Genomic DNA, 22,072 nt, shown 5'->3' with positions numbered 1-22,072 from the left:
ACCAAGGCTTGCTTTGTGGCCCGGCATGTGATCAGTCCTGGAGAATGTTCCATGTGCACTTGAGAAGAATGTTTATTCTGCTGCTTTTGGATGAAATGCTCTATAAATATCAATTAAGTTCATATGGTCTAATGTGTCGTTTAAGGACTGTGTTTCCTTATTGATTTTCTGTCTGGATGATCTATTGATGTAAGTGGGATGTTAAAGTCCCCCACTATTATTGTGTTACTGTCAATTTCTCCTTTTATGGCTGTTAGTATTTGCCTTATATATTGAAGTGCTCCAATGTTGGGTGCATATAACAATATATAATTGTTATATCTTCTTCTTGGATTGATCTCTTGATCATTATATAGTGTCCTTCTTGGTTTCTTCTAGCAGCCTTTATTTTAAAGGCTATTTTGTCTGATATGAGTATTGCTACTCCAGCTTTCTTTTGATCTTCATTTGCATGGAATACCTTTTTCCATCCCTTCACTTCCAGTCTGTATGTGTCCGTAGATCTGAAGTGTATCTCTTTTTTTTTTTTTTTTTGCGGTACATGGGCCTCTCAATGTTGAGGCCTCTCCCGTTGCGGAGCACAGGCTCTGGACGCACAGGCTCAGCGGCCATTACTCATGGACCCAGCCGCTCTGCAGCGTGTGGGATCCTCCTGGACCAGAGCACGAACATGTGTCCCTGGCATCGGCAGGCAGACTCTCAACCACTGCGCTACCAGGGAAGCCCTGAAGTGTATCTCTTGATCTGAAACATTTATATGGGTCGGTCTTGTTTTTGTATTCATTCAGCCACTCTATGTCTTTTGTTTAGAGCATTTAATCAATTTACATTTAAGTTAATTATCAATATGTACGCCCCTATTGCCATTTTCTTAATTGTTTTGGATTAGTTTTTTAGGGACATGTTTAATAGTCAGCTGTTTCCTCAGTAAGACTTTAAGCATCCTTTCTGCTGATGGGTGGGCCTGTGTTCCTGCCCTGTTGGTTGTTTGGCCTGAGGCATCCCAGCACTTGAGCCTACAGGCTGTTGGGTGGGGCCAGGTCTTGGTGAGAAAATGGCAGCCTCCAAGGGGCTCATGCCAATGAGTACTCTCCAGAACTACCACCGCCAGTGTCTTTGTCCCAGCAGTGAGCCACAGCTGCCCCCCACCTCTGCGGGAGACCCTCTAGTACTAGCAGGTAGGTCTGGCCCAGGCTCTTATGAGGTCACTGCTTTTTTTCCTGGATCCTGGTGTGCACGAGGAGAACTTGTGTGTCCCCTCCAAGAGTGGAGTTTCTGTTTCTCCTTGTTCTGTGGAATTCCTGGTATCAAACCCTGGTGGCCTTCAAAGCCATATTCTCTGGGGACTCCTCCTCCCATTGTCAGACCCCCAGGCTGAGAAGCCTAATGTGAGGCTCAAAACTTTCTCTTCTGTAGGAGAACTTCTGTGGTATATTTATTTTCCATTTTGTGAGTCGCCCACCTGGCCTCTATGGGATTTCACTTTATTGCAGTTGTGCCCCTCCTACCATCTCATTGTGGCTTCTTTATTGTCTTTGGATGTAGGGTATCTTTTTTTTGGTAGGTTCCAACATTTTTTTTTTTTGATGATTGTTAGGCAGTCAGTTGTGATTTTGTTGTTTCTGTAAGAAGGGGTGAGCTCATGTTCTTCTACTCTGCCACCTTGTCTCCAAGCCTACTTGTTTTCCTTTAGATTGGGGTTGTATTTGTACCATTCATTTCAAAGTTAAATTGTATATAAAGTTATTTCTCTCCACAGTTTCCTGGCTTTCCCCTCCTTCAGAATGGCTTTCACTGTAGTTCAATCTTCTATTGAGACTATAGCCTTTTGAGATTCCAGTTTGGGAAGGAGATCACCTATTTGTCCTTATCTTTGTATTGAGCATAGACTTGTTTTCTTGTTCCTCACACCCTTGCATATCCATCAAAACTGAATTTCAAGGTTACCAAATTTCAGAGGCCCATTGGCCCAATGCCATCTACAGAGCAAGCTCACATCTTCTTTACTTTACAGCTCCAGAGGATTCATTTCTAAGGGTTTAATAAGAAGTTTTATTAGTTTTTAAAAATCCAGCCTGTTTGATTATTTTCAAGGAGGCAGCTTTCATGTTTGCCATAATTCTAGAAAGGAAGTCACTTAGAGGAGTTGAAGAAGATTAAGCATAATTGCCAGTACAGACTCTGAAGGATAACATTACAGTGATCTGTAGGATATACTCATTCCTTCATGCTCTATTTCTAGAGTTCTAGGAGTGAATATTTTTACTTCGAAACTTTTTATTATTGTACTCCTTTTGATAGGATTTGTAAAGATTCTAATTAACTCTGTTTCAAAATCGTTTTCTTTCTTCTTTAAAAGAATATGTGCCCTTTAAATCTGTAAAATTTTTATCACTATGTCTCATCCTGACTTCTTTTCTAGCTCAGATGCTCCCTGTTTATTTGATATGAAAAATACCTGATCTGAGCCTTGCAAGTGGTCTTTAAAAATTCAATTAGCTTTCTTTAATATATTCCATGCATTTATAACATCAATGAGCCATATTACTGCAAATTAATTTTGATGATGGTCTTTTCTACAATTGTTATTTCTCAGAGAGGATAAAAAGTCAATTTCAACTCAATTCATTTTTTGTATATTCCAGAGAACGTGTTATTTTTAAATTTAAAAAATAAATCCTTTATAGCCTGTTTATATTTTAAGTGAAGACAAGCAGGTGAATTGAGTTTAAGACTATTTACAAATGTTTTGCTGTGATTTAAAAATGTAAACATACTATTTCCATTTTATTTAGCCTTTTAAAATAGAAAATGTTATAAAATTAATGAATGACAATGACAATAATGGCATATATTTTCTGTTAATATTTTATAAAAATTTGATCCTAAATATTTAATACATTGTTGGTTGAAAATGTAGGAACAAAAGAGTCCAAATTATACCTATCACAACATGGGGTTGCATTATCCAGGCCCAAATAAAACTGAGTGCTCAAAATTATCTGTGAATTCCTCAATTTGAGAGACAAACTAGGGAGAAGTCTTATGTACATTATTGTTGGAAAGAAAAGTCATGAGTTATTTTAAGAAGATATCAGAATGATTGAATATGGACTCTAGAAACTCAATTATGTAATAACTAGCAAATATATATGTATATATATATACATAAAATACTATGCTATGATAATCAGTATGGGAAAGACCCATGTCCTTGTGGATCCATGTCCTGAATTTTAAAAAAATACATAGTTTGATTTCTCTCAGAGTCCTAAACAATAATAGCCTTATCTCTATAGGAATGAAAAATGCTTCATAGGCCAGTCAGAGAACAAAATATTTCTTTGTTCTCCTTGCTCCCAAGGTATTTTATTGACTGAAGCAGAGAAGAGGAGGAAAATGAGGGCCATAGGCCACTTCAAAACTAAGAGTGGGTGTCAAAATCCGCTGGATTTGGAGCAAACAGTTCTCACTCAAAAATCTTTGGCACTAGATCAGTATAAATATTTGCCTTGGGGGATGCTCAAGGGTACACTGAGAAATGGGCAGAATAAAATTGAGGGGAGTGAGGAAATATGTGGGTGGTTTATTATCCCAACTACTTCTCACACCTCAGTTTGATGCAGTGAGTCCTGAGAGCATGATGTGTTTACTAGGTGGAAAGCCAGGAATGCCTGCAATCTTGAGGACAATGAGCTAGGAGCTAGTGGGAGACTTTGTGGGATTTTTCTACTTTTCTTAAAAAAGTAGAATTCACCTAAGAAGTAGAAAAATCAGACTGATAACAAAGAGAAATCTCCATGACTTTTATAAATCTAAGCAAATACAAATGTATTTTTTGCAACATTAGTAGGCATTCATAGAATTATTTTAATAAAATCCAATTTATAGAATATTTGATATGTTTTAATTATATATTGGATTTATCTATTCTTGCCTCTTCCACTTCCCCTCCTACCCAGTTATCTTACTTAAAACAGAGTTGGTTTCACTCAATTAATATGCCTTAGAAGGTGTTTTACAGATGTTTGTATGTGTGCACTCATGTCCCTACCCAACTCTTCTCACATTAGCAGTGCTTTCCTTGATTTCCTAAGCTCCCGCTTAATAAAAGAATAGTAAATAAAAGTGAAAAATAAAATATTGGAGAAGAAGAAGGAAGGCAAGACAGGGTTATAGAAATAAGCTAGGTAAGTGAATGAGAAAAAGGAATCATAGCCAGGTTGATAGTGAGGGAGTAACAGATCTCTGTGAAGTAAGGCATGACTTCAGTCTAAAAGCAAACATACTATATGTAAACTTAATTCATGGTTTTAAAAAGAGGATGATATAAATGCTTGCCCTTCCTCTCCAGTAAAAAATAATAATAAAAACAAAGGCAAACATGCAGTATTTTAAAAATATATATCAGGCTGTTTTATAATTACCTGCATGCCTTCCCTTCTTGCTTAGGGCAAATTAAAAGGTGATTATGTATTTCATGGATGAGGTCTTTATTTGTAGACAAAAATGTGTGATATCATTAGTATTAGCTTATCTGGCTGAATTTTTTCTAATATAATTAAGCAGAATAGATTTATTTATTCTAAATGCATAATACTCATGGCTCTTTATGGTATTCTCTAGGACCTTGATTTAAAATAGTGTGTCTACATTTTTAAAAAATGCTTACCTGTTGAGCACATTCCAAAGGAGAGCATTGCTAGCAGCTGAAACAATGAATCAGGTTTTCAGCCATAAACATTGCTGTGTTGCTGCTGCCAGGAACATATCCACTCCTGGAGAACCTTTCCCAATTCTGCCTCTTGGCACGTGGACAGTCATTGTTGAACTAGCATCTCTCATTAGAGAAAATGACGGATATATATATGGCATCTAGTTAATTATGAAAAAATCCCTTTTCTTTTCACTTCTCTTATTTAATTTGATATACTTTCATATAGTCAGTAAAACATTTGGTCACATTTTCTCATCTTTCATGCTTGAGTCTGATAACCATGCATCTGTCTGATGAAATCTGATCAACTGGACCTGGAATTGGACCTTTTCTCCCTAAATTTCTCCTTATTGCCTAAACCTCCACAGTAATCCTCCTTTTACAACACTTATTTTTAACTCTGTTCTATAAGGTTCTGGGATTCATTGATGAGTCCTTAAGGGATGAGAAGACACAATTCAGGAAGAAAATGAAGAAGTAAAACTCCAGGCTTCCCATACCAGTTTCAACCAAGCTTCACTTACTTTTTGTGTGTTGAGGTTCCAGACAAAATTTTGTTATGGATTTAAAAAAGAAAAAAGATACTGCAGCTAAAAATTAAATAACTTGAGAAATGTTTTTAAATAAATACATTCAAAATTTCTATTGAAATGCATATGTTAGGTAGGAAGGGTACAATATCCTTTTTTAAAAATTTTTTTTTAGTGGTATGCGAGCCTCTCACTGCTGTGGCCTCTCCCATTGTGGAGCACAGGCTCTGGAAGTGCAGGCTCAGCGGCCATGGCTCACGGGCCCAGCTGCTCCAGGGCATGTGGGGTCCTCCCGGACTGGGGCACAAACCCGTGTTCCCTGCATCAGCAGGCGGACTCTCAACCACTGCGCCACCAGGGAAGCCCCAATATCCTATTGAATATCACTTAAGAACCCCTTAATAGGAATAATTTGATCACATTGGATGCCATCAACCAGCAAAACTTGACACAGACTGTCAATTTTGATGTCAGAGAAGGAAAGGTTCATTTCATTCACTTTATTTTCAGGAGTGTGGCTTTTGCTTAGGATTCATAAGCAACCAGGAGATAAAATAGAGAAGAAGAAAAGAAGCAGGAAAAAATGAATAAAATTTTCAATCCATCAACATTACACACAAGACCGGGTATATTACTTTTTTGGAGGGTGAGCAGCTCTCAAGACTATCTTTTTTTAAAAATTTTTATTGGAGCATAGTTGATTTACAATTTTTTAAAATAAATTTATTTATTTATTCATTTATTTATTTATTTTTGGCTGCGTAGGTCTTTGCTGTGCACAGGCTTTCTCTAGTTGCAGCGAGCAGGGGCTACTCTTCATTGTGGTGTGTGGGCTTCTCACTGTGGTGGCTTCTCTTGTTGTGGAACACAGGCTAGGCATGTAGGCTTCAGTAGTTGTGGTTTGCGGTCTCAGTAGTTGTGGCTCACAGTCTCAGTAGTTGTGGCTCGCAGGCTCTAGAGTGTAGGCTCAGTAGTTGTGGCGCATGGGATTAGTTGCTCCACGGCAGGTGGGTTCTTCTCAGACCAGTGCTTGAACCCGTGTCCCTTGCATTGGCAGGTGGATTCTTAACCACTGCACCACCAGGGAAGTCCTTATAATGTTGTTTTAGTTTCAGGTGTACAGCAAAGTGAATCAGTTATACATATACATATATCCACTCTTTTTCTTTAGATTATTTTCCCATATAGGCCATTATAGAGTATTGAGTAAAGTTCCCAGTGCTATACAGTAGGTTCTCATTAGTTGTCTATTATATATATAGTAGTGTGTATATGTCAATCCCAATCTCCCAGTGTATCCCTCCCCCCTTATCCCCTGATAACCGTAAGTTTGTTTTCTACTTTTGTGACTCTACTTCTATTTTATAAGTAAGTTCATTTGTACCCCATTTTTAGATTTACATATAAGTGATATCATATATTTGTCTTTCTGTGTCTGACTTACTTCACTCAGTATGACAATATCTAGGTCCACCCATGTTGCTGCAAATGGCATTATTTTTTTCTTTATTATGGCTGAGTAATATTCCATTGTATATATGTACAACATCTTCTTTATCCCTTCCTCTTTTGTTGGATATTTAGGTTCTTCCATGTCCTGGCTATTGTAAATAATGCTGCAATGAACATTGGGGTGCGTGTATCTTTTATAATTATTGTTTTCTCTGAGTATATGCATAGGCGTGGGATTGTTGGGTCATATGGTAGTTCTATTTTTAGTTTTTTAAAGAACCTCCATACTATTCTCCATAGTGGCTGTATGTACCAATTTACATTCCCACCAACAGTGTAAGAGGGTTCCCTTTTATCCATTCCCTCTCCAGGATTTATTGTTTGTAGATTTTTTGATGGCCTTTCTGACTGGTGTGAGGTGATACCGCATTGTAGTTTTGATTTACATTTCTCTAATAATTAATGATGTTGAGCATTTTTTTAGTTTTGAATTCTATTTAATTTATTTTTTTCATACAGCAGGTTCTTATTAGTTATCTATTTTATACATATTAGTGTATATATGTCAATCCCAATCTCCCAATTCATCCCACCACCATCCACCTGCTTTCCCCCCTTGGTTGCCATACGTTTCTCTACATCTGTGTCTCTACATCTGTGTCTATTTCTGCTTTGCAAACCAGTTCATCTGTACCATTTTTCTAGATTCCACGTATATGTGTTAATATATGATATTTGTTTTTCTGACTTACTTCACTCTGTATAACAGTCTGAGCTAAAAGTCTGAATCAAGGTTTCATCAAGGTCACACTCCTCCTGATATCTGTAGGGGATTCAGAGGTCCTTGACCCTTCCTAGCTTTTGGTGGTTCGCTAGAAACCTCTGGCATTCCTTGGCTTGCAGCTGCATAACTCCAAGTTCTGCCTTCATCATCATATAGTGATCTCCCACATCTGTGTCTTTACATGGCCATCGTCATGTAAGGATACTAGTCATGTTGAATTGGGGAACCCACCATATATCAGTCTGACCTCATCTTAACTATTACATCTGCCATTACCTTATTTCCAAATAAGGTCACATTCTGAGGTACTGGGGCTTAGGATTTCTTTGTGGGTAGGAGAAAAAGATAGAATTCAATCCATAGCAGAAAAAGATAGAATTTAATCCATAGCATCAGGGTTCAGCAAAATTCCCATGGGCAAAATCTAGCCACTGTTTTTATAAATAGAGTCATATTGTAACACAGCAAACCAATTATTTTATTGTTTTCTATGACTGCTTTCATGCTACATTGGTAGAGTTGAATAGTTGTGGTAAAGAACTTAAGGCTCCTTAAAATCTGAATATTTACTATCTAAACTGCTGTACAAAAAATTAGCTGACCACTGCATTAGACTGAAATCATCCTTCTTTTTGTTACTATGCAAATTGCAAGTGAAAAAAAGAAAGCGGGGAGGGAAGAGAGAGAGAGAGGAGAGAGTGACTCTGGGTTGGATTAACATACTTTGTCATACATTTTGTAGCTCCTTCCATCAAAAGATGGAGTCTACTTCCCACCCCTCGAATCTGGACTGAAATTAGAATTTGTTTTGACTAACAGAATATGGCAGGTGATACTGTCTGAAATGTATCCTTTGCAAAGGCTTGACCAGACTCCCAAATGATGAGGACTAGATCGAATGATGTGGAAAGAGAGAGAGGCCAGCCAATAGCCAGCAACAGGGTTCTGGATATTGAATGGGGCTGTCTTAAATCCTCCAGCCAGGGCCAAGCCTCTAGATGTCTACAGGTGAAGGGCTACATGAGGAGAGATCATCAGAGGAGCCACCTAGCTGAGCAGCTATCCAACTCACAGACTTATGAGAAATAATAAATCATTATTACTTTAAGGATTGGTTTTGGATGGGTTTGTTATACAGCAATAGGTAACAGACAGAGAAACACTAAGATTGTGAATACATTTTTTTTTTGGAAACTTATCTGAGTGTGAATTACAATAGCTAGCTCCTTGGTGGTACTGAGATAAACAGAAATATTTTCCCATAACTCCCCCAGAGTTTGCTGTTCCTCAGGGAGATGGATGTTTCAGTTTCCCTGTCTCCTCACTTTCAACTCTGACATTTCCTTCTTTTGAGTAGTTCACTAAATTCTTTAATATAATACTCCACAACCCTGATATTTCTGGTTTGTAAAGTAAAACCTATGGTTGATTATTAAAGTTAATTTATATGTAGTGTGATATGAATAAAATAATAAAACAATTTCATTTTATACTGACTTGTGATATAACCCAACACTTAATTTTGTTTTAATATAATTTTAGCAAAACAGTGTGGAGACCATAGTACTGCCTGCATTTCTATATACAGAATTGAAAAAAATACACTTATGTGCTCTCATAATAAGGTAAAGTAACAGATGAAGTATGCTTTACTCAATGTGAAGTCAATCAGCTATCAATAATGTCACATTTCAAAAAATATTTCATTAAAAAGAGTTGAAGCTGTAGTAATTTTTCAATAGAAGAAAGAATGTCACCTACATACTATCCCCCAAGATACACCTTTAACTATAAATATTTACACAGATTTCAGCTATTTAATTGTTATTCTTCTTTCTGCTTCCATACGAAAGATTTTTATAGAAGACATTTGTACAAATGGATGGTCTTTTTTTTTTGTATGTGTTTTCTTTTCTTTCTTTTTTTTTAAGTAGTTGGATGCTTGGCTAGTTTTATTGAATATACCATAGGGAACACTAACTGCAAACATAAAATACGTGTTCTTAAATTATACATAGAAGACTTTCCCTGCTTTTATCAAAGCTATAATATATCACGGCAAAGGCCTTGTTTGAGACAAGTTGAAAGTTATTGAGACCTAATGAAGACAAAAGATATGGGAGATGTGAAACTTACTAATACAGAAATAAATCAGTGTTGTCCATTTTAGATGCAAGAAAGTATCTTGTTTAAGTATTCACAGAGGGCAGGAGGGGAGTGAAGTGACTAATATCTATTCTATCCCAGCCCTGATAGCACTTGTAAAGTCCACACTTGTTAAGACTCACAAATCTTGAATGTTAATACTGAGTATAAAAGGAGAGCTGTAACTACAATTTGCAAGTGCCCATCTCTGTAACAGACTCAGTAACATTCTCTTAACTGCTTTCATGCCTGGCTTTGTATTTTTATTTCTCATTTCTCAATACATACCATATTTTTCCACTTGCTTGTAAACTTGTTTTATTAGATAATAATAAAAAGAAAATGGAAGAGAAGGCCAATTTTTTATTGGAATAAACTACCCAAGTTAATTCTACTCTAAATCTTAGCCGTACTCAACTATAGGAAATTGAAAGGAACATTCACTATCTAATAAAATGCTAACTAATTACTAATGAATTAAGAAGGAATAAAGTGCTAATAGTAAACTACAGAGCTCTTTTGTGTACATATCCACTCTACAGCTCCTCAGTTAACATAATTTTTTAACCAGCAAGAGGGTAACCACTGTATAACACAGCTAGATTAAGGGAGTTCATTTTAGCCATATGCTTTGTTTACATTAGTTTTGCCTGCTACTAAATTCATTCTTTGATTATGAAGACATCTCTCTTATCAGCACTGAAAATTTTTCTTCAAATTAGTGTAGTAAACTCAGTAACGCTTATCCTACACTCTCAACCAATTTGTGCAGGGCACCATTCACAGAGACAATATAGAGCTACCTACACATGCATACTTGTAGTCCTGATGTTTGGATAGGATTGACCTCGTTGCCAACTTCGGCAGTGGGTACTGACTGTCTTAGACAAAGCAGAACTTATCAACCCACTAGACACGGTGACTGGTTCAAAGATAGACTTTCAAGCCAATCAGAGACAATAAGATGCTGTGATAGTTTTCTTGAGATTTTATAGGTGAGCTCAATTCTCTCTTGTCCCATAGAAGTTTAAGATAGAGCCTAAAGTTGCTCAGGGTCTCCAAAAAGTCAGCAAAAGAGAACCTAGAGGAAATGAAGAAAAATTTCCTAAATGCATTGCTTTAGGCCTGAACCGAGTATGTTGGATTGTGTTATGTTGACTTTATTAAGCCAGGCACAACATTTCCCAAAATATTCTTCCTTTTGGCTCTGGTTTAGAATTGGTCAAAAAGGCACTCTCACAGCATTTTTTTTTTTTTTTTTTTTTTTTTTTTGCGGTACACGGGCCTGTCACTGCTGTGGCCTCTCCCGCTGCGGAGCACAGGCTCCAGACCCACAGGCTCAGCGGCCATGGCTCACGGGCCCAGCTGCTCCACAGCATATGGGACCCTCCCAGACCGGGGCACGAACCCGTGTCCCCTGCATCGGCAGGCAGACTCTCAACCACTGCGCCACCAGGGAAGTCCCACAGCATTTTGAAGGCAAAAATGAAGCAGCAACTGTCAGAAGGTCATTGTGGTCAAACATGCTGCTGTACAGCCTCAGGGGAGCCTGGTCAGTCCCAGCTTGTCCTCCATCTCCACTCTGTGTACAGCTAGTCTTCCTGACTCGTAGTTCTGATGACTAATAGGAGCCCTAAACCAGATCCTTTGACTGAGATTCACACAGGTGTTAGCTACCCAGAGACAACAGGTTCTCATAGACCTCTTCAGTGCTCTTGCATTGTGGTTCCATTGTGATTGCTGAACATGCTTGGCTTATCAGCTCTTTCCTGAAAGTTCTTATCTGTTCAACTATGCAGTACTTCAAGGAGTACTAGCCAGTGACTCTTTCTCTGCTCCTTCTAAGGCCCATTTCAGACCATCTTTTCTCCAGCTCCTCCCAAACTTCTATAAAGTTTAATTCTATAATATCTTATTTCTGTAATACTCATACTGGCTCTGCTTCCTTGACTGATACAAATATTGGTAGTAAAAGGGGCTTGATTGGTTTCTTTAGGACAATTTGAAGAAAGAAAATGATAATTTATGAGTTCAGAACTTTAAATATCCACCCAAGGACTGCATAAGTAATCAGAAAGGGTTTAAGGCCTTCCTGAAATCAACACCACACGTAGACCCAAGCAACTGGGGCTCTTCCCTTGGGCCTTGCCTCTCAGGTGATCCACACATTGGTATGCCTTAGTTAAAAATTTCTGGTTTTCCCCAGCATACAATTATCCTATGTGGGTTCCAGTGCTAGATGTACCTACCACAATTTTTTCTAAGTACTCCTTGAGTTTTTAGGATGTCTGGGACTGTCTAGGACAGGGAGGGCTATGTAGGCAGAGAACTCCAAACCAAAACCAGAATCTTCATGGGTCCTAGTCCTGGTTTTTACTCTTTGGGGTGATGACCAAACCTTTACTTCATGTATGGGGTCAACCTGAAACCCTGTATTTGGGCTTCTCTTCCTGAAAGGTAATCTGATCACTTCCACTGGCTGGAACAGTAGTTAATTTACAGTTCACTGTTTTCCATAAAATTGCACCACCAGAATGGCATTGACATGCTGATTTTGTATTATACTCACTCATGTTGGACACGGGACAAATTCAGGGCTCTGGGATATCCACATTCCTTCACTGACCCTTGCTTGGGATTAGCCACATCTCTGGGTCCATACATCAACTCTCACCAGTGCATATACTGGCTACAGTGCTGTCTCTTGTCTATATCACTGAGAGTAGCAGTGATAGTAGCAGGTATCCTTATTCCTGTGCACTTTCAACACTGACACTCAACATGGTCACCCTACCGTTCCACAGGTTCTACACCACAAAAAGGGTTTTTTCAGGGGTAGTTATGCCTATAATCTTCACAAATTATCAAGACTATTGTCCTGCAGTGCCAAGAAGCTTTCTGATTGATATCCTCTGTTGCCTCCAGTTGATGTTGCTATGTCATATTCTCCTAGATCAGTCTTAAAGACTAACAGATAAGGGACAAAAATTCTTCATATGAATGTAAGCTTTCTTCTCAGTTCACTCAGAGGAACTTGCCTATCCTCCTTGCTGATATCAGTTTGTGAAAGGCAAAAAATATCCTAGGATTACAATGATCATGACTCAAAGAGTTATTGAGAAGATATAGTTGGATGATGAGCTGTTCTATGTTTTTGCTGTAATATTCCAAATGGTAAATTTAATGAGACCAAATATTATATTATCATTTTCCTGCATACTCTGGTTGAGACTTGCATTTGTGGTCATCATAAGCAAAACATAGCTATCAGTTTTGGGAGAGTCCCTGGAAGCCAGTATTCATGGACAACAGTGGGAGTGTTACAGTATCATGAGTAACAATGTAACAAGCATTAAATAAATGGTAATAGGTAAGTGAAGAAACAACAAGTTCAATATTTTTTCAATGAAAATAGATTTTGACAAGCCATGGCATTGTGAGTCCATTTAATATTTTTAATGTTTTTTTTTTTTTTTTTTTTTTTTTTTTTTTTTTTTTTTTTTTTTTTTTTTTTTTTTGCGGTATGCGGGCCTCTCACTGTCGTGGCCTCCCCCGTTGCGGAGCACAGGCTCCGGACGCGCAGGCTCCGGACGCGCAGGCTCAGCCGCTCCGCGGCATATGGGATCCTCCCAGACCGGGGCACGAACCCGTATCCCCTGCATCGGCAGGCGGACTCTCAACCACTTGCGCCACCAGGGAGGCCCTAATATTTTTAATGTTGATGATCATAGTTGTAATTACCAAGCTCTGATTTTTTTTGTAACAACCATTCTACTATTTCCAAAAAAGCCATTTTTCATCCGAAAAATATAAAATTATTTCTTAAAATTAAAGGACAAAAAACCAAATATCTTTAACAAATATCAAATTTTTAAATCAAAATTATTTAATTGCAACAGAAATATTCACTTTTTAATGAAATTTAATTAAATGTTAATTATTTTCATAAATATAAAACTATTCACAATTTTGGCACTCAGTGCCTAGCAAGTTGCCAATATAAAGAATTCATATTGGTCTTGCAAATATTAAAGTTAGACCAAAATATATACAAAAGTATCAGTAATACGAATTAACATGAAAAATATTTCACAGTCACAAATATTATAAGTACCTCCAGAACCACAAGTTGAAACACAAAGCAAAGCAAGAAAAAGGACACTTGGCAATGTACTTTATTATGTAAGATTCTATAACATTCATGATATCTGAGAGGAAGGATTGACATAATAATTATTTTTTTCTTTTCTGTTACCTAAGTGATTCTATAGCTCAGATCCTTGCCTCACTTCAACAAAGAGTCTGTTGCTCTTTGACAGACACAAATTGCACTGTGTTTAGTCATTCAGATGTGACTTTTCTTTTGAGAGCACAGGACAGAAGATATGTTGAAGTTTTCTATGACCTAATAGTTAAGACTTAGCAGGATAGGTGGGTACTCTAATGTGTGGAATCCTTTAAAGTATGGGATCATGGGCTCAGTTCTAAGAGTTGGCTCTTTAAATGATTTTAGCTTTCCTGAATTATTTGGTGTTAAAGTGCTGTCTGGTCAGGCTTGGAGTTGACACAGTATAGATTTAATTGTCTTGTTCAGTAGCACAGATTGACATCCCAGGTGCAGTCTCTGTATTTACAGGAAATAGAAACATATGACACTAGGAGTGAGTATTTTCCTTGTAAATTCTTATTTGGTGTTTTAAGTTGCTAAGGACAAAATCCTTTATCTCTAATGCTGATGGTCTGAGTGTATTATGAGTTTGTGTTTTACCAATTCATAATCCATCTCCCTCTTAGGTCTTCAGAATTTGTTGGGGGCCCAATCAACTCCATTATTCTGTTATCTCTTAGTCCATTGCTGATTCTGACCATACTCCATAGATCATAGAGAGAGAGAGAGAGGCAGACATAGATATATACATATATCCAGGTATATATGTACACATATATGTATATAAATATATATACATATTTCTATAACTGTAAGACATTTGGTCTGAAACATATTAAATATAATGATTTCAGATTGCAATTTTATGTCATTCCCTTAATCTGCTTTAATAATTGGCCTACCGTATGCAAGATTTCATTTGAAGTAAAAGTTTTGAAGTTATAAAAAGTGCCAGAAAGCAAGGTATCTATTTTATGGATGTGTTATTTACCCTGTGGGGAAAGTTTTGATTATTTTATGGAGAGCCTTCTCCAGTAGAGCTTATATTTTGAAAATTTATGATGGAGTTTCACCATCTACAAACTTTCCCAGATTTTGGTTAAATTAAGAGGCCTTCCTGGAGAGGTTTATCATAAAAGCTGCATACAAGGCTATTTTACAACCTTGCCAGGTACAGAAAAGAGACACAAAATTTCTGTGGTGTGGAAGCAGGAATGCTTTCACTGAGCTATAGATCCCATAAGTGAAGTTTAGGTCTATGAATAAGTTCCCCAATGTCTTAATTTTAGATGGTATAGGAGCTGTGGAAAACATTTTGAACCTTTTATGAACACTCTTGAACACAATGTACTTCTGTTAAGACCAGACTTCTTTACAACTTCAAGACTGGACACAGATGTAGAGAACAAGCATATGGACACCAAGGGGGGAAAGTGGTGGGGTGGTGGGGGAGGTGCTATGATGAATTGGGCGATTGGTATTGACATGTATAGACTGATGTGTATAAAATGGATGACTAATAAGAACCTGCTGTATAAAAAAATAAGTAAAATTCAAAAAAAAAAGAAGATTGAATGTCATTTTCTAATAATTGAAGCCAGAAAATCAATATGAAGCTCTTCAAAATGCCTAGAAGCAGCTGATCTTAGTGGAATGTGCTCACTTTCTAAAATGGATTCTGCATTTAACTGTTTGATCCTACTTAACCTGCTTCCTACTTCTATTGTCTTAATCTTTGTTAGTTTCAGTTTCCTAATCTCTATAATGGGTTTTTAAATAAGACTTACCTCATAAAATCATTGTAATGAGTGATATAATGCATGTTAGCTGATTAATTAGATGGTGCATATAAAGTCAAAATCATATTACCTAGCACATGGTGAGTGCTTAATGAATATTGCTTTTCAGTTATTGGAAGTTTTTACAGGTAGTATGTGCAAAGCACTGGTGAATAGCTGTGTAGTTTACCATACTATCTCATTATCTCATTTTTTGAACATCTTTATGAACATGAACTTGATGGATGAAAAATGGCATGAAATGCACATGTTGCAGGCACAATGGTGAAAGTGACCTCTAATTTTTCTTATGACCACAAGATTCCATAAAAATTTAATTTATAATGCAAAAATGTTAGTTGCTGCATTCAGTTCACCAAAGAAAGAATTTGTATCCAGGAAAGGACAAGGTAAGAAACATAGATATTAACTATTTATACACTAAAGTGTGATAAATAAAAAGGGTGTCATCCAATTTAGGTTGTCTGATCTATATTAATACATAGAAGATGTGTACATGTATATATATATATATATATATATGAAAGGAAAAGCTTTTTAAAAGATAAGAAAAATTTTAAAAGGAAAGATTTAGTCAATCTTAGTATATCATTCAAAATAATGTTTTAAATTGCATACATTCAAATTGGTGTGTTTGAGAAAGAGGGGAGTAGGGAGAGAAGAGTTGGAGATAAAAAGAGAGAAAGCACATGTAGTCTAGGTCCTAACTACGTTTTTTGTTACAACTAGATAGCCTCCTAACAAAGTAGCTTCTAGCTGTAACAATAAGATCCTGTTTGCTTGTTTTATTGGTGCAAACAGTCATTCAAACTCTTCTTTAAAAGCTATTAACCTTACAAAGTGTTATTATTCCCATCATACTGCAAAAGATACAAAGGCTCAAGAAAGAAATTATCTAGTGATACATGGATTATATATGGAGCAACCAATATTCAAACTGAAATCTATTTGAAAATCCATGGTCTTTCCATAGCATTATGCTGCCTTTCCTGGAAAGTGAGCACCATCTGGACAAATACCACACTTCAATTTGTGTTTTTCTTTGTTTCATTGGCATCTAAGACAGTGCTTTAACAAATTACATATACTCATTTGGAGTTTTGTTGAAAGAACAAGATGAGTGAAACAATGAAGAATTTCAGTGGCAAAAAACTCACTGCTTAAATGGCATTTAATTCCATGTTCATATAGTTCTAAATGTTCAAACATTTCTGACATTGGATAATGCACTAAAGTAAATTAGTACTACAGAATTTTTTTTTGTTCCCTGAGGGTGGAAAGCATGTCTTATTTTCTTTGTTTCTACAACCATAGTGACTGGAATTTCAGTGAATGTTTCTTGAGTTAATGAAAAGATTTATATGTGGGTTAAATAAAGAGCCAAGTAGGCACAGTGATGAGCATTTGGGACATTGCATAGATATGTTTTGGATGCAAATGTGCAGCATATGTTTCTACTTACAATGCAGAAAACCTTAACTTAATTGTATATTAACAACCACTAATAAAAATAGGCAAAAGTTATGTACTGCTTCATGTCCATTAGTAAAAATAAAATGTATCCTGTTTCTATTTTTAGTTCTATTCACTATATTGCAATTTATTTAGACAATAAGACCTTCACCTAAGGTAGTTGCCATATATAAGTGGTGTTTAAATGATCGAAGAATTAAACTGAGGAAGAAATACAGAAAAACAGGGACAGTTTATCTTTTAATCAAGATCATTACAATCACTAATTTGATGTGATATGTGGTCTTAATAAGACTAGAAGCCTACAGTTAAATAACGATACATTTAGGCTACAAGCAAAAATGTAGGTATAGGGAAAATCCATAAGTGTATTTATTGTTGAAACCTCACTTATAATTTAAATTGAACCATATGAGACTATGATACACCGTCATTATTTTACCTATAAAAACAGTAATTCCATATGGTTGTACAGAAAAAGGAAGGACATTTTGTTGTTGTTGTGTTTGTTGTTACTTAATCTCCTAGGTTTAGAGCTGTAAAAGTGGGGTCTAAATTTTGTTGTCGGGATTAAAGGACTGTTGGAGCATAGTGAAAATTCAATAAAGAGCAGCTGCTATTTTTATTAATAATAAATTAGAACTTTAGTTATCATGTTGTCAAAAGAATACTGATGTTAGAACTAGCCTCCTAGTATTGATCTTTTTCTAAAATATACATTATGCTCATGCTGTTCTTCAGATGTTCTGAATATGAACTAATCCAGGTAGAGGAGAGTGTAGACCTTACCAAAGGTTTAGTGTTTGACTTTCTTTTCTAAATGTCACAAACACACACACAAAAAGATTTCCTCAGGAAAATTTTTGAGAAGAAGCTCAAGAGATTTCTTGCTCAATTCTTTGCTAAACAAAACTTCCAGACCTTTCAAAATCCATTTCAGATGTACTCCCAAGGAGCACGATTGTATGATCTGCACCTTGAATGGGTTATAAGCCATGCTGACCTATATTGTGTATGCTGAGCATGGATCTTTCCAGGATGTCAATAGAAGTTTTATACATAACACACGTTCAGAATGTGCAAGCAAAATCTGCATAGTAGACAAGTAAAGTGGATTTTTGATTTTAAATAATGCCAGTGCCTCTAATTTTTCAAGTGTCAAGAAAATAAAATAATACAGGCAGTATGAAGTGCATTTCTGCAAATACATTAAACTGAAAATCAGTTATGAAGTCCAATCAAATAAGAAAAAATTTCAGGTTGGAAATAAGTAAAAATGCCCTTGACCTGATTAAACCATCATCAGTATAATAACTTAGTTTGCTACTTGTCCCTCTGTTTTTCTCTCTTCATATACCAAGAATATCACCAGGCAGTATAATCTGTGTTTATTTGACAAGTACTGATTTATATATGTCACACTTTACCCATATATTTTTTTCCTTTGCCTTACAAAACTTCTGTTATTTTTTCCCTCAGGACTGGGTTCTATGTAACATGTGGAAGATACCAAACACAAACCTCTCTCTTGGCATCTGGCTCTACTCTGCCAAAGAAAGTTGTGCTGGGAATTATTTTTAATTTCTTTCTTTTACTCTTCAATTGGTTATTTCCAAAATGTCAGCTTTTCCCTCCAAACCATTTCCTTAATGGCTGTCAGCTTCTGAAAAACAAAAGGTGGGAAGGGGCACTTAATACCCCAGTTACCTGTAAGATCCCTGAGGCCAGACAGGATCAGGCTTCAGTGCCTCAAACTTTCAGTAAGGAATGGCAGCTCTGTTGCCTGGATCACTTGCTAGGTACAGAAAAGAAAAAAAAAAAAAAAGAAAAGTATTTGAATAGTTCCACGGCACAAGGAAGCAAAGCTGTCAAGTACAGTCAGAACTGAAAACAGCATTTTGCAGAACAAGAAATCACTGCTTGAAAATAAGACACATGGCTGTAGGCAGGTGACGCAGCTGGGTGGTGAGCTGTCTTCACCCACAAACTGGAATTACCTGCATGTCAGACGGGCCAAGGCCATTTCATGCTTAGTCAAGAAAACTGGGGCCAGAAGGAACACAAAAGGAAAAATTTTAGAAGACTTAAGAGTCATAAAATACTTTAAGCATGAAAGCAATTTTAGTTTTTCCAGAGATATCTACATTTTAACCACATTTACATGTATTATGTAAACCTTAATTGAAGGAGATTTTGAGTTAATCCATTATCATGCCTTGTCACTAGGGTAGGAATCTGAACAAGGAGACAGAACTGTTAAATTAACCTAAAACCAGATTGTCAGTTCTGTGAGGTACAAGCTTCATTTACTTGATCTATGAGAATGATTATATGTTAGAACAGATGGGGGCCTGAGGGACTCTGGACTCCAATCCTATCACTTTTGTTTTGGGTTTTTTTTTTTTTTTTTTTTTTTGAAGAAGACAAAATGGAGAACTAGACTTGAAGTGACAGGGCAGGAAACACACTGAAATTCCTGCCCTAAGGATAGTGTCCACAGCCACTTTCATGCCTGTAGTCAAATGTTAAACTTCAGCCTTCCAAAACAGTTTCTGTTTGCTATTCTGTTTGATATTTTAAGACTCGTATGTAGAGAGAAATGTTGCTTATAGTTAATATATCACATTATAAATATATGTAGGTATATATTATAATTGTATGTAGTTCTATGACATATATAATTACTATTTTTATATAATGTGCTTTGGAGTTTTTAAGATCTATCTACACACATACACACACATAGGTATATATGTGTGTGCCTGCATGTGTGTGTATAGGTCATAAGGGTTCCCAAGACACTTTCAGGAGGTTCATGAGGTCTTTCTCTTTCCAACCTCACATCTGTGTGAGGCTAGTTTTCCTCCTTTTACATCAACTAAGAAAACATACACAACAGATTGAATTCAGAAATAGGTATGAGAATCCAAAGAAATTTTCAAAAATGTAAAACCATGCCACTCTCCTTACTAAACATGTTATTTTTGAAATTATAGTTTTTTTATAGAAATATACTAGTTATGTCAACATGCAGTGGATTTTTATTGTTAGTTTTAAATAAATAAGTAAATAATTTAAGCTGTTTTAATATCTAATATGATAACCATCAATAGGTATAAACCATATAAACAAAATATCTTTGAGATCCTCAGTAATTTGTAACAATATAAAGAGTTCCTGAGAACAAACATTTTGGGACTCTCTGGGCTAAACAATCATCCATAAAGTGACTTAGAGTGAGAGCTCTGGGCATGAGAAGGTCTTACACTGAATAGTGACTGGTTACCCATTAATTCCTTGTTTTGGAGGATTTGAGAGAGGCCATCTAACAATACAGAATACAGAAGACTGAGGTGCATACAGAGAAGGAGTAAATGAAGGCCAGGAGGCAATAAAGACACCAGAAATGCACCAAGGGTATGAGTAGAAAATAGACTAGAAGGAGAGCAGGCCCGGAAGTAACACCAGCACAGACAGGTCCCTGAGTCAGTGAGTAGCAGCCACACCCTACCCATCATGCGGTTACTGGAAGAGTGAAAATGGCCTGCTATGTTCCCTCGAGACAATCCCTTTTACAGAGATGCCCGAGTGTGTGGCCACTGACACTGTCTCCGGCTCTTCCTTATTTTCTTATGTAGCTGCAAACTCAAGTAAGACTTAAAGAAAGCAAATCATAAATGCCACATTATTTTTGTGTCCCACTGATTTTTGTAACTGCTTTGGGGGAACAGTCATTACAAACTCAGGCAGTTCCATGACTTTTCTGATCACTCTTGAATAAGAGAAAGTCTTATAACCACTTTAAACTGCAAACATAGTTTCAATGACATAGCTGACAAAGATAAAACTTAGTTACATGTAATAACCAGAACTCCAACTAGATCTAAAGTTAAATCACTTTCTCCCTCCCTTGCTCGCCAATTTGAGACATGCTTAGAACTAGCTTCTTGCAGTGAGGTGTTGGGCTCTTTCTCTCCTTACCCACCCATCATGGTGCCTCCTTGCCTTGCATGTAAGTACTTGCCTCTTATCTCTCCATTGTTTCCATTGCTGTAGCAGGGGTCCCAGTGTCAAGGGATATTATCTTCTCTGGACCTGGCAAATATTGACAGCTGATTCACATGGAGGCACTTTTGTGGATTTGCTGGAGATTTTCTGACTGAGTCTATGACTTTTTTATATATACACGGGACATCTTAAATTGGCCACACCATTACTTTCTCAACCTCTTCTCCCAGGGGTCTATCCCAAATCTGACTGAGGTCCCTGGGGTTACTTCAGATTGAAATTTCCACCACAGTTTACATGTCTATTCCCCTGTCATCAAGGTACAATTATAACCTGCTATGACAGAAGCCTTCAGATATGTTATGTGTGTGTGTATATGGGTGAGGAGGCTAACATTTCAATGGCTCCTTCCAAAGAAATCCTTTCTACTCTTTTGACCTTTCTGTACTGCTGCTAATAGTAATAGGGTTCAAAGTCATATAACTAGTTTCAGGCTATCTAATTCAAAATTTTGCTTTTGATAAGCACCTCCTTTGGAATGAAGCATCTATTATAGATTGATGTCTTAGTTGAAACTTTCCAATTTAAGGCCCTGTTTCACATCCTGATAATGAGCTCCCTTTAATTGAAGAAATCTGCTTTCCTTTGCAACATGAGAAAGCCTTTTAACATTAAATGTTTTATGGCATTACATATAAGAAATATGCTTAGAATTATGACCCAATACACACATAAGTGTAAATATTTATGGATTTACACACACACGCATGCACACACACACTCACACACTGTGAGTTTCTCAAAATCTCCTAATTCGAACTTTATTCTTATCACACCATTTCTTAACCCTTACTGTGATTATTCATTTCTCAACTCTTTCTTTTTCCTTTTAATAAAAATGTCTCTGTTTTATTCCTCTACACTGAGCCATCATTTTGGCTTCAAACCACAGGAAAAAAATAAATTCGGAAAAAATTTTTCCCATCTTGGACCAAA

Source organism: Mesoplodon densirostris, chromosome 5 (assembly GCF_025265405.1).
Source record: "Mesoplodon densirostris isolate mMesDen1 chromosome 5, mMesDen1 primary haplotype, whole genome shotgun sequence".
NCBI lineage: Eukaryota > Metazoa > Chordata > Mammalia > Artiodactyla > Ziphiidae > Mesoplodon > Mesoplodon densirostris.
This window is presented reverse-complemented; position numbering follows the sequence as displayed.